The sequence below is a fragment of the Vigna radiata genome, unplaced genomic scaffold (genome assembly GCF_000741045.1).
Source record: "Vigna radiata var. radiata cultivar VC1973A unplaced genomic scaffold, Vradiata_ver6 scaffold_372, whole genome shotgun sequence".
NCBI lineage: Eukaryota > Viridiplantae > Streptophyta > Magnoliopsida > Fabales > Fabaceae > Vigna > Vigna radiata.
In genome coordinates, this window is record NW_014542542.1 from 97,714 (window position 1) to 109,393 (window position 11,680).

At 35.0% G+C, this 11,680-nt stretch overlaps 1 pseudogene; it reads right to left on the reverse strand.

The window, feature by feature from the left end:
- Positions 1 to 3,204: 3,204 nt before the first annotated feature.
- LOC106780167 lies at positions 3,205 to 6,357 on the reverse strand (annotated as a pseudogene).
- Between the last annotated feature and the right edge of the window lie 5,323 nt (positions 6,358 to 11,680).

Here is an 11,680-nt window from a genome sequence, read left to right on the forward strand (position 1 = left end):
GCTTTACAAAGGATTGAATCCTCTCTTTTATAGATGAAGAGAGGTTCTGAAATGTGCATGGGAAGCTACTCTTGTTACACGTGAAGTGTGCTAGATAAGCTATCAATTGAACATGTGCTATACATTGTAAAACACGTGAAAAATGTAAGGAAATGGTGCTCCACATGTGAGTTTCGGCCAGCTCCTTTGTTGCACGTGGAAAATGGCATAAATGTGGCTAGCTTGGTATTTTCCATGTGCAAAATGTGTTTAGCAAGTCCTAGCCGTGAGTGATGCCTTATTCTTCCTTTTGATGATCTACAAAACAAGTAAACATATTTAGTTATTGTAGAAGAAAAGGTTTAATAGAAAATACTCCATAGAAGTAAAGTAGTGAGTGCTCCCTCTTCTTCTTGTATCTTCTTTGACATGGCTCTTGTTAGAGGTCCAATATGAAGCTTGGATGGTCCACCATCAGAAAGGCTAGAACCTAACGTTCGAGGACTGCTGGATCCGAACGTGAAAGGACGGCTGAAACCTAATGGGACAGGACTGCCCGAGCCAAACGTGAGGGGATGGCCAGAACCAAACGGGTGAGTACTGCTGGAACTGAACGGGCAAGTACTGAGGGATCCAAACGAGAGAGGACTACTGGATATCCTTAGGAAAGGAGTGCTGGATCATGGGGAGACAAGCGTGATTGAAGGAAGAATGAAGGCTAGGGAAGGAAGGGTAGATGGAAGAATCAATGCCCTAGAGAGAACAATGGATTCTGTCAAGAGGTGGGCCCGCGAACAGAAAAGGGGATTTGCAGTATTTGATACACCAGAAGAAGGGAGAGAGCGGCGTAAAGCATTGAAAGACATCGAAGACCATTTTCTTAGGGCTTACGATTCTGGAAAAAAGGTGACCAAAATGCTGGAAGCTAATAGAATCCAGGAAGAATGAAAGTCATTGGAGGAGCAATTACCACCACCCAAGCCTCCAGACCTGAATTGGAGGGTAGTAGCCAGTGGGTTCCCTTCATATGATAACAAGATGATGAAGAGGAGCCAAGAGACCAAGCTTTTTGGTTCCAACCTTGAGGACAAGGTTATTCTACAGCGGGGTGTAATGATAGGATATAGGGTGATAGGACATAATGAGTAATGGGTTTAGGATAGAAGGCAGAGGAATTGTATAAATAGGACTCTGTTATGATGTCAAGGGGAGTTTTGACTATTGGATTGTACAAACAGGCACTTTTGGGTCCCAACCAGGGAAGTTATGCTCCCAACCATTCTTTTGTAAAGAGAATTCTTTTGCTGTCAATAATAGAAATTCATTCTTTCTCTATTCTTTTGGTTTACTATGAGCGTTGATAGTTAGGTTTCAAGACCAGGAACCTAACAGATAGTACCCTACAAAATCCACTTTCAACCTCTTATTTCAGAGACAAGATAGTTCTACAGCTTATACAATCAAACACAAAATAGGCAAACAATAAAAGTTATTGGATGGATTACCAGTCAGTTAAATACATCTTAAATCCGACCAATCCATACTTATTTTAAATCCTTTGTAGCAAAGGAAAATGTGTGGCATCTCAAACTCACAAGCCCGTAAACAATTTAAATTTTAAAGCCTCAAATGAACCCAAAAGGGACATGACTACATAATGTCTAATGATACGATGTTGGTTTGTCATGCCCTGGAATACTACTAAAGAAAATGCTATCAGAAATTCACGTTAGATAACTGCAAAAAATTTCAGACAAAGTCACAAGCCATTGCAAAAAAAAAAAAAAAATTGCACTAAAAACTCAACACAAATCTCAGAAAATGCAGTGTATCAAAATATGAATCTAATTATAAGATTGTTATAAAAGCAGCAAGAACTAAATAATTTAACCTGAAGTTATAGCAGTTGTTCCATCTTCTCAACTTGGCTTTCTAGGTTGGCTTTTTCTTGTTGTTTCCTTGTTTATAACTTTTTACACAACAATAATGTTGTAGTCCTTTCCCTTTATTTTTATCATTTTGGTCCTCTAACATTTAAAAACCCAACCACTTAATAGTTCTTTTCATCAACAACTCCATCTAAATCCAACTCCATTAATAACTTTGTCTTCTAGCTGCTAATATTCTGGCATATATAATTGATCTTCATGAAAACAACAGCAAGATTATGTTGTTTTATACGTACCCAGGTGTTATGGAAATCAATGAACCCTTGATCCAAGGAGGAGGAAATAATAAAAATAGGTGGGGCAGAGTTTATAAGAGGGGAGAAAAGGGTGATGTGGCTTTGTGAGGAAATTGTGTTAGTTAGAAGAGAGAGAAAAAAGAGTATGGGTTGTTATATATTCTGAGGTGTAGGATGTGAGGGAGCACATCTTTTGTTTTCATAATTGATCTTCATGAAAACAAGAGCAAGATTATGTTGTTTCATACGTACCCAGGTGTTATGGAAATCAATGAACCCTTGATCCAAGGAGGAGGAAATAATAAAAATAGGTGGGTCAGAGTTTATAAGAGGAGAGAAAAGGGTGACGTGACTTTGTGAGGGAATTGTGATAGTTAGAAGAGAGAGAAAAAAGAGTATGGGTTGTTATATATTCTAAGGTGTAGGATGTGAGGGGGGTCACGTTTTGTTTTCGGTGGATTAGGAGGAGAAGAATTATTACGATTCTTCTCAGGAGCTTGGCTCTGGGCAGAGGGTCCTGGAACCTTTGGAGTTTTCTGGTTGATAATAATATTGAATTTGCATCACTCCACTTTTCATAGTTCATATTTTTTATTATTCCGTTTATTAGTAAACTGATTCCTAACACTGTTTTATGTTGATTGTTGGTAAACAGACAGTAAAATGGTCAATGGACTTCAGACTGAGGCTCAATGACGCACATAACCCCAAGGAAAAGAACAAACGAGTTTTCATTTCTAAAATCTAACCAAGTTTTTCCACTAGCTTCCCCTTCTGGATACCAATCTAAAATTAAATGGTTACCCACTATGCTTGAAGGTCACTTTCACTTCTATGTGAAAATGAAATATTCAGTTAATTGTTTTCACAGAAATCAAATGCTGATTATTCATTTAACTTGTCCTAGAAGAATTATTTGCAATACCTCCAATCATGTCATATGATCCTCCATTTTGAATATTAATTTTCATGGAAGAGAAAGCTCAAGCATTGTGAGTGAAAGCTCATTGCAGATAATATTGTTCACCTAAAAAGGAGGATACAGAAACATGGTTCCATTACATACTGGAAAAAGATAACTACGATAGTGTTGATTCAATATAAGATAGTCTACCAAGGTACTCAATAACCTGATTCAGATGAATCAAAGGTGTAGAAATTGAAGAACATTATTCTAAAAGTATGAAGTCACTTTCTTGTCCTAAAATCTATCCAATTATTTCATGTTAGAGTTCTTACCAATGACATAGGTGACCAATGAAAACTAATCTGCAACACTTGTCATAAATTATGTTCCCTTCTGCAAGTCTAAGTGGATTCTTTCAATTTAGTGAATCTTCTGCCATCTTACCGGTAGTCTTTACACGAACAAATACCATCCTTAAAATGATGAAAGCGATAGGAATCTCTCACCACAATCACTCGATCTGAAATCTTAGAGACTTAATCCAATTATGGCAATCACCACAAACACGAAGGTTTTTGAAAACGTGGATAGGACTAGAGCTAGACAAACTAAGCAAACCAAAAGCAATTGCCAGTTTCTCACTGTGAATAATTTGTGTTGGGCCCTTCTTACGTCGTTCTACATCATTCAAAAGACTATTGGTCTGTGGAATGTAGCCCTTTTCATCTGCCTTTTTATTCAAATAGCTGAGATATTCATATATTTCATCAACATGAGGGTGCTTCTGGTCACCAGCAAAAAATGCATGAATTGAATTATTAACCTCTATCCAGCTACGACCAGGCTCTTTTTTCACACCTCTATCTTTTATCATTTGCCGTGTCCGGTCCCTACAACCCCATTTCCCAGTCACTGCATACATATTTGAAAGCAAAACATAGGTTGCTAAATCTTCAGGTTCTAGTTCCAGAAGATGACTTGCCGCAAACTCTCCAATATCAATATTCTTATGAAGAATACATGCACTTAGAAGGGTCCTCCACACCATTGCATCAGGTTGAATTGGCATCTCCTCAACAAATCTCCTTGCACGGCTTAAAAGACCAGACCGCCCAAGAAGATCTACAACACATGCATAATGTTCACGTTTTGGCACCAAACCATGAACTTCACTCATTGATTGAAAATATCTAATTCCTTCATCAACCAAACCAACATGGCTACATGCTGATAAGACTCCCACGAAGGTGACATGATTTGGCAATACACCAAGCTGCTTCATATCCTCAAAAAGGCTTAATGCTTCAAATCCATGACCATGTTGAGAATAACCAGTAAGCATGGCATTCCAAGAAACCTCATTTTTCTCAGGCATTTCAAAAATTGTCTCTTAGCATCTTCAATGGTAAGCACCCTAGAGACATACACATTAAACTGAAAGCCAGTTTTCAGGACTTGAGTATGAATTTGTTCTCCTAAATCAAGATCCTTCAAAGAAGTACAAGTTCTCAAAATACTTGGATAGGTGAATTCATTTGGTACAATACCTTGCATCTGCATCTGTGTAAATATTTTAAATGATTCATTTAGATTGTCTATCTGGCCATAAGCCACGAGCATCACATTCCACAACACCACGTTTTCAGTTTCAGTTGAAAGGAAAAATTCATGGGCAGTTTTTACTTCCGAGCACTTTACATAAAGATCAAGCAGTGAGCCTTCAAAGATAATATCTGAAGACATCCCAACCTTTATAGCATACGAGTGAAATTGCTTTCCTACCAGAAGATCCCCGACGGATGAACAGACACTCAAAAGACTTGCAATTGTAACACAGTCAGGCTTTAGGCAATCAAGACGCATTTTTTTAAAACAAACCTAAAGCTCTGTCACTATATCCTTGTTGAGCCAAACCTGAAATGAGTGAATTATATGAAACTTCATCCCTCTGCGACATTGCATTAAAAACCTGCTCAGCAGATATGAAGTTCCCCAAACGTGAATATAATGTCACAAGGGCATTGCAAACATAAGTTTCAGAAGAGAATCCCTGCTTGAGAACAAGGCCATGGAGCTGCTCTCCAAGCTTAAATAAGCTTTATTTTATTACAGGCGCTCAGAACACTTGAAAATACGTAAGGGGTAGGATAAACTCCCAGTTTGTGCATCTGACAAAATTGAAGAATCACCTCTTCTTCACAACTTTGCGATAAACCAGATATCATAGCTACCCAAGAAACATTGTCCCTCTTCTGTAAACTGTCAAAAACCCATTTTTGAAATATAAATCCATCAGAGAATTTGATACCAACAAACTATTTTCATAACCATGGGATATAGTCATTGCATGTATCTGTTCCACATAGTAGAAAGGGACATCACCACCTCCACAAGCCCTTAAAACCCCAGCATAAGTTCTCTCATCAGGCTTCACATTTTCCCTCACCATTAGCCTAAACAAACAAAGAACACGATCCGTCATCTTCCCAGCAACAAAGCTATGCAGAACCTTATTCCAATAAGACAAGGATCTAACAGGCATTTCATCAAACGTCTTGATTGTGCCATCCAAATCACCAAGGGCAATGTACAAGTCCATAAGATGTTCACACAAAACCACTTCTGCACAAAAACCCAACTTCAGAATCTTAGCATGAAGCTTCCATCCATAAGTTTACGACCCAGAACTCAAACACCCGTCTAAAAGCCACAAATAGGTCTGGCAATTCGCACGAACCCCACGTTCTTCCATGAGGTGCAAGAAATCAATTCCATTTGCATCCCCTTCGTTGCTGCTGTGATTATAGCTTAATACAGCGTTGCTGAAAGCAACAAAACTCACATTTTGACACAGTAACTGCACAGAGAAAAGAGAAAAAAACAAACTTTTCAGCACAAGAACGGTGAGGATAACCAAGTAGCTTCGGATTTAGTATCACCTTGTAATCTTTGTAAAAGGGTTTGGGAAAAATTTGATGTGAGAATTTGCATTTGCGTGCAAAAGAAGACTTGGGGTATTGGAAAAAGAAGGAACGCAAAGAGAGGGGAGAAGTAAACATAGAGAGTAGAGTTGATTTAACATAAATGGGATGAGTATGAACAAAACTGTATATATATGGTTCTACCCATAGGCGAAACCAAGGTCACTCCTCTACATCAACTCTTCAACAACAGCAGTAGTAAGCTACAAACTCGCTTGAGCGAAGGGCGATAAGGCTAACTACAACCTTCACTTCACTGGTTTCTATGGTTCTCCAAACACAAAATTGGTTTTCCCTTGGTTAATATTGATAACATAATATCATAAATATGTTATAGACGTTCTTTTCCATCTTGCATATAATCAAAGAATTGTGTAAGTAGGTTGTCATTAATCAATAATATCAAAATATTTTATCATTCACATTTTTATTGTCTTCTTGCATATAATCTTGTTTTTTCTTTTCTTATCATATACATATATTTTTAAATTTTTAATTGATTAATTAATTTTTTTAATATATTATCTTTGTCTTTTATCCTATGTTATATTCAATACAAGGATTAGATACAAGGAAAATTAATCTCCTACATAATTTTTAGTATATACAATATGTTAGCTCACTTTTTTCTTCTTTGAAGGTGCCTTGATTGGGAATCTTGGATTTTTAAGGTTTCTATCTCTCTGGTTCATCAATGGCTTCTTCTGTTGCTATGTCTTTTGACCTCCCTGTCACCATTGCATTTGATCCATCCATATATATTTTTCTCTCATGGAAAATATGGTTTTTACTAGTTTATTATAGCGGTAATGACTCTTCAACAATGACATCTTTTATAATGTATTCCTCAACAACAATTTGTAAGAAGAAATTACATAGAAGAACCTCCTAGATTTGTTGGTCTATGTCTTTTATGTCGTTTTCGAAAATCATTAACAATTTGGTGTCAGTCGAGTTCAGCAAAGATATTTTTACTAAGTTTTTTTATACATTATATTAGTAACAAACTTGGTATGTAGTATTTATATACACCAACTTAAGGGGAATATTAAATATATTATCTTTATCTTTTATTTTTGGCTAATTTGTTATAATATTAGATATATTATCTTTCTCTTTTATCTTTAACTAGTTTGTTATTATTCATTATTTATATTTTGGATTTAGTGCGTATTTCTTTTATTATGAAGAGAGTATCGTATATGTATAATCAATACAAGAAAACTAATTTCCTACATAACACTGTATTCAACCGTTTTAATTTAATAAATTAAAATAATTATTATATTTATAGTAAATTATTTTATTAAAATTTATAATTAAAATATAACTTATCAGTTTTAATTATTTAAATTATAATATTATTGTATATTTGCATTCTTGAAATAATTTAATATAGAAAAGTAAACTTTTTAAATTATTTTTAATTTAATTTTTAATTTTAGAAAAGGTCAACGAGTCAATAGATCAATTCTTTCCATCTTCCCTTTGGTTTGCTAATTTGACGAACTAAAAAGGTTAGATCAAATAAAATTGGTTAATTAAAATTTCAATCAAATCCATTAAATTTTACACTAGTGCAGAATGGGTTTTAGACGTCAATTATTTTGGCCTTTTAACGTCACCTAACGAACTGACGTCTTTACGGGTGACGTTAATGGGACGTCGGACTTTCTACAGGAGCGACATCACTATAGACGTCGGCTAGGCCAAAGCGTGACGTCTATAAAGACATCAGACATTATACTAACGGACGTCTAAGGGCACACGAGACGTCAGTTCAGTGACACGTCAGACGTCTATAAAGCTGTCAAACATTGCATTACCCGACGTCTATAAAGTCCATAAACGTCGGACATTGCATTAACTGACGTCTATGGGCACTATAGACCTCGGTCATTACATTAACCGACCTCTATGAATTGTTGTGCTTTGATGTGGTTTTCTCGTGTCTTTGGGTAGCATAGTAGCACCTCCTTCCCTTGCTAGTTTTCTCGTAAGAAAAATTGCGTCTTTTGAATTTCTTATGGCATTTCAACCCTAAGACGAACCTAGGTCGTTGCCTAGGTCCACTCCGACCGCCAATGAAAAAGAATACGGTGAGAATACTGTGACATCGTATTCTCACAAACGGTGACACCGTATTCTCACAAACGGTGACACCGTATTCTCACAAACGGTGACACCGTATTCTCACATACGGTGACACCGTATTCTCACATACGGTGACACCGTATTCTCACCATTTTCTTTTTCATTGGCGGTGGGAATGGCTCTATGCAATGACCTAGGTTCGTGTTCGGGTTGGAATGTCATAAGAAATCCAAAAAACGTTTTCTTATGAGGAAACTAGCAAAGGGAGAAGGTGCACTACGCTACCCAAAGACACAAGAAAAACCGCACCAAAACACAACGATAACACATTTTAATCGGTTCAAATGAAAGATAATATATCAAAGATTACTTTAATCGGATTAAAAGCAAGTTTAACCATATCAAGAGAGATTAAATGCACTTGTAAATTCACTAGAGCGGAGAGAAAAGCCAAGAAGACGATGAAGTGCACGAAACTGCTGCTTCGCAATCGTTGTTTTAACAAGAAATCAGACGTCGGTTGCTTTGGGCAACCGACATCTATAATGCACAAGACGTCGGGGACCTAACTAATAAGACGTCTTTCTGATTTAAAAATTAATATTTGTGGGGCTTTATAGATGTCGATTATTAGCGTGACTGACGTCTATATACGATCATAGACGTCAGAGTTGGGGAACCCGACGTCTATATGACGGAAAGGAATGATTTTTCACCTGCCTGACTGACATATAGACGTCGGTTATCTCCAAGACGACATCTATATCTCTGAGAGGTAGCTGAATAGTCATTAATGTCCTCCATATAGACATCAGTTTGGCGGGATCCGATGTCTACAAGGTATAAAAGAGTGACTATTCATCAACCTAGCAGACATATAGATGTCGGGGCTATACGAACTGACATCGATATGTTTGACAGGTAGGTGAAAAGCATTAATTTCCACCATATACACGTCGGGGGGCCCTCCCACTAACGTCTATATGTCTGAAAAGAAATGACTTTTCAGCCACCTGTCAGACATATAGACGTCAGTTGGAGGAGGCCCCGACATATAAAAGAGTATAGACGTCGGGACACCTCCTAACTGACGTTTATATGACAAACTTATTTACGGAAATGTCACCGGTCATCATTATATGTTGAGCTTACTCCTAGTCAACGTCTAAGGGATGACGTTAATCAACGTTTTTGCACTAGTGTTAGTTGATGGTGGATCTATCTCGATAATCCACTTTTGTCATTCCTATGCAATACATAGCTTGGATTGTTTATTCCATTTTAGTTTCGACAAAATAAAACATCCTTTAGATGTATAATGAAAAGATTTAGAGTTAGATTATATGGAGATTTACTAGGCATTTCCAATTTATAACAGTCTTGTCCATCAAGCATGGTGATATTTCTGGTAATTGGTTTCTTCACAAAATTCGATATAATTTAGGATGAACTTCGTAGTTTTCAGCCCAATCTAATTTCTTCTTGCTTACCTCAATATCCTTGTACTATTCTTTCTATGGTTCCTATGTTGTGCAATAAAAGTAACACCTCCTTAATGATGGTATTCTTGGAAATCCCAATCTTGAACTGAACTAAAAGGCACCTTAGTCAATGTAACAAGTTTCAATCTCCATGAGCAATGTGTGGCAAATCCAGTTAGATTGAGAACATTTGTGTAAAAAAAAGTAAAATATACAAGCGGTGATTTAATTGTGTATGAAAAAAATTCAATATTTTGAAAGGTATTAATACAATTAGAATTCACTCTTAATATATTTTTATAAGAACAACATCTAAGACAGTCAAACATAATTTTAAGTGAATAATTAAGATATATTTTCAATTTTAGTTCAAAGTACTTTCCTTCTTCTTTAAAGTAGGATAATAAATCAGCAAAATGCAATATAGTAGAGTTTGAGAGTAAAGAAATACTTACAATTCATGATTTTATATTGGTTTGTTTCTAAACTAAGATTATATTAAGTTCTTAATCAATCAATTTTTACTATGCAAAGTGAGTATTACTAGAAATTAATTGCTACATATTGTAAAATATACGTAGAATAATAAGTCGTACTCTAAGAAGTTGTTACTCTTTACATCACTTTCCTAGTAAAAGAACCAATTTTCTAAATCTAAAGTTGTTGAGCCAAATTTCTCTTACGAAGAATATTAAGAGTATCTCTAGTTAAAGTTTGGTCACCAAGTATAATCTTTCACCCATTCTACTATGTTAAAAACTTGTGTTTCTCAAATCGTGCAAGGTCAAATTTTATGGCTAATTGATTTAGATGCTCCTAATCATACTTCTAGTAATGCTTCATTATTTTCTTCTATATTTCTTCCTAAAATTACTCATGTTATTACGTTAGTCAATGGATTTAAAGTTACTTCATAGGGTATTGGTTGAATCTCCATTTCTCCCTTCTTAAACATAAAGCATGATCTTTATCCCTAATTGTCCTTTTAATATTGTTTCCTTAACTCAATTAACCAAATATTTGAATTGTTTCATAATCTTTTATGCTAATTATTTTGTTACACAAGAGCATGGTATAGGTTGATTTATTGCTGAAAAACATGAATTTAGAGGATTCTAGTATCTTGGTACTAAAACATCAATGTCTTGTTTAACATCCTTATCTCCTTAGCTTTTAAAAGATGGCTTAGGTCATCCACCTTTATCAAAATTATAAAAGGTGATTCCTAAGCTTAACAATCTTTAAGCCTTAATTTGTATCAATTAGGAAAACATATTTCGTGTTCTTTTCCAAAAAGAAATAAAACAAAATGTAACTCTATTTTTTCTATAATTTATTCGAACATTTGAATTCCAAGTCAAGTCATATTTTTCATATTTTGTAGATTTCATTGATGAACATTTTCTTTGTTGAACTTGATTTACTTATTGAAAGATAGGTCTAAACTTTTGAATATCTTTGAGTCTAAACCAATTTGGCCAAGTGATTAGGACCTTAAAAAATGAAAATATCAAAAAAATATTTTTCTTCTACCTTTTCTACTTTTTAAATTTCATATTATACTTTTCATCATTCCACCTATCCTAATGCATTTCAACAAAATGGTATAGCATGATATTTTATATCAGACTACCTATATTAATTCACATGACATTTCACATCAGTCTACTTCCTAATAAAAACTTAGTTGAAACTATTCAAACCTTATTGATTGATATCAATCTATGTCATTCTTATTGCTTATTATTTTATTAATAAAATACTTTTTTCTTTGAATAATAAAGTTTATATTCCATTTTTGAACATATTTTTTCCATTTTTCCTCAAGCCTTTGGTTGTGTTTTTTGTGCATGATGTTTTTCTATGATTAGGATAGTTTTCACTTTGAGCTATCAAATGTGTCCTCTTAGAATATTTTTGTCTTAAAAAAGTATCGAGTTTGTTCTTTTGATATTTAAAAGTATTACATGTATAAGTTTCATTTATTTTATGAAACTCTTTTATTTTATTTCTCCACACAAGATGTTAACTTTGCTTAACAAGTCTTACATAT